This window comes from Mauremys mutica, chromosome 7 (genome assembly GCF_020497125.1).
Source record: "Mauremys mutica isolate MM-2020 ecotype Southern chromosome 7, ASM2049712v1, whole genome shotgun sequence".
NCBI lineage: Eukaryota > Metazoa > Chordata > Testudines > Geoemydidae > Mauremys > Mauremys mutica.
In genome coordinates, this window is record NC_059078.1 from 40,206,048 (window position 1) to 40,208,770 (window position 2,723).

At 39.4% G+C, this 2,723-nt stretch overlaps 1 long non-coding RNA gene across 1 annotated transcript; it reads left to right on the forward strand.

Moving 5' to 3' along the window:
* The first annotated feature begins 897 nt into the window (after positions 1–897).
* On the forward strand, positions 898–2,481 carry LOC123373762. Its single transcript, XR_006580849.1, has 4 exons — positions 898–1,521; positions 1,650–1,715; positions 2,214–2,333; positions 2,459–2,481. It is a non-coding gene; the product is annotated as an uncharacterized LOC123373762 (long non-coding RNA).
* The last annotated feature ends 242 nt before the right edge of the window (positions 2,482–2,723 follow it).

Genomic DNA, 2,723 nt, shown 5'->3' on the forward strand with positions numbered 1-2,723 from the left:
GACAAGGCAAACGGAAAAGACGGCGCTCAGGTAAATGAATGATTAAGAAATGGCGGTAGAGGAGGGGTAATGAGGCTAGGAACCGGTGTTTGTGTAAATTTGAAAAACCAACCAAGCAGCTGGGGTACTTACACTGTTCTTTTTTTGAAAATCTCTCAACAGATTGACTATGCCTTTCTAGAGGACCCGGAGGACCTGGACAGTGCTGCATCAAACAGTGAAGATGAACCGGGCCCACCATGTTCTTGCTCAACACCAATACAAATTGTTGCAGAGGGCTCCGAGGATGATGGGTTTGAGGAGTTTAGGAGGAGGCTTGGCATAGAACTATATGAACCAGTGCCACGTCGTGAGCGTAAGAAAGTCATGCGGATTATTGTACGTGTTGCTGTGTATGCTGTCCTTAAACACTGCCTTAGGGAAAAGCTTTTTGAAGATTGTGAGGGCTGTGTCATAGATGCGCCAGCCCAACGGCACCATGACTGTGTGACTTGGACTTCAGTGGATATAAACTGCAAGCTCCGGGCCCTGTGTGCTGAATTGTGTTTGGAAAGCTTACTAACACTGTTATTGCGATAGGTTATGCTATGCAATGTCTGTGCCTAACCCAAGAACATTTAGCACAAGGGGTGACTTTGATAAATGCTGTGCAATTTAGTGGAGACCCTGATCGTGTTTTAAAGAAAATGACCAAACCAGAAGATGCCTGCTTACAATGTTATATTGACCGTCTAGTTCGCACAAAAAGTTACGGAGCCCTGCTTAAGAAAAAGACTATTTGTAAGAAATCTAAAAGGCTTAAGTTAGAGAATGGTGAGGGGGCAAACATGCGATATAAAACTTGGTAGCTGTACATTAAGAAAAAAAAAGGTGGGGGGGGCACGGGGGGGTTGTGACTATCTGTGTTTTGTTAGAAGGCCTTTGGCCCTTAAGTTTTAATGAGGCATCTTGGTTTGTTTTCAAGGAGTTGTATGTCTTTTAAAATAAATAAATAGTTTGTAAGAATTAGCTCTTGTGTGTGTGTGTGTGTGTGTAAAAGAGGTGCATTTATAGCAAAAAGCTGAAATGCATGTTGTGGGAGGGGGAAAAAAATCCTAAAAAAAAAAAAAGTGCTTACAATAAAACAAGCAGGACTAGTTCAGACATGTTTGAGTATAATACAGTTAGTATGGAGATATACTTATCTCATAGACCTGCCTTTACTAGCAGGATCAAATATTGATTTTTGCCCCAGGTCCCTACAACTCTGGGTTTACCAGGCCATTACTCAAACCACTAAGAGCTGTTAGCAACTATTTGAAAAAACAATGGGGATAAGAGGCTATAAAAATCTTAGGTATTCTGGAGTCTGTCCTTTTAACAGAAAACCTTCTTGGATAGCTGCTGGACTCAAAAAGAGGTAAGACTTTGTGTCCTTAACTTTGAAAATATAATGCCACTTTTTGCCCATGCTGTCTTTTAGTAAATAATGGTGCCTATATGTATTGCAGGGTGATCTGTTTAGCATGGAACCAGGCCAAGGTAAAAACCATTTTAACTATAGTTGTGCTTAAAACTGTTAAATTAAAAAAGAAAAGTATTACACAGGTTGTATAGGGATTTGGTGGTAATACTAACTAACATGTTTTTGCTTGCTCTTTAACCTGAAGGCCCAAACACACATGGGGGGGAACAGAACAACCATGTCCCTGCAACACTTTATCCCATAGTGAAAGGTAACATTTTTTTTTGCAACTGGCTTTTAAATGCATGTGGGTTTTTGAAAAGCTGCAACATTGGTTTGGTGTGTTTTATAAAGCTGTTTTTTGCAAAGCATAGGTGTTTCAACTAACAGGGGCTTTTACTGTGCATAATGTGATGTGTTTTTAAAAATGGGTTTGAAGGAACAGAACATGTGACTTTTTGAAAAGCTGCAACATTGGTTTGGTGTGTTTTATAAAGCTGTTTTTTGCAAAGCATAGGTGTTTCAAACTAACAGGGGCTTTTACTGTGCATAATGGATTTTAAAAGCAGTTTTGGTTTTTATTTTGCAAAATAAGATGTATTTAAAAACCTGTGTTTTGTTGTAGGGCCTGAAATGGATTATTTCGTGGTAAAGCTATGACTTTTTTTTTTTAAATAGAAAAACACCCTACTGAATATACATATATATTATATATATATAATTTGTAAGTTTACAGGATGGTTTTATAATAATGTTGTTTGCTCCACAGTACTGTCAAAACATGAGAGATTCTTAGACCAGAGGGAAAACAAGCTCAAAAGAAAAAGGAAGGAGACAGATGAAAAGGAAAATTCACCAGCATCAGTGACTGATAGATGGATGAAGCCCAGTAAATATATTTTGCTTATTGGTTTAGCTGTTCTGAGATTTTGTATTTTAAGTAAATACATAGGCGTGGGTGAGAGAGATGGTAAAAGTTCAGTTTTGTAAAATGTTATGATTTTTTCCTCATAGGCATGGGCAACCTTTCTGAAAATGCTGTAATCAGAGCTACAAGGACACCTCCTCCAGAAATGGTAAGTGAGGGTAAGGCAGTAGAGTAGAAGTCAATAACACCTGGGAGACATGTTCCTGCTGCGGTTTGCCTGGGCAGGGGGCTTATTGCTTCATGGGTGCACTGCTGTTTGTGGGCTTTGGGAAAGGCAGGAAGCTGCTGTTGGGACCTGCATTGAAACACTCCCTCCATTACAGGAATTAATCCTGGTGTTCCTGCCACAGT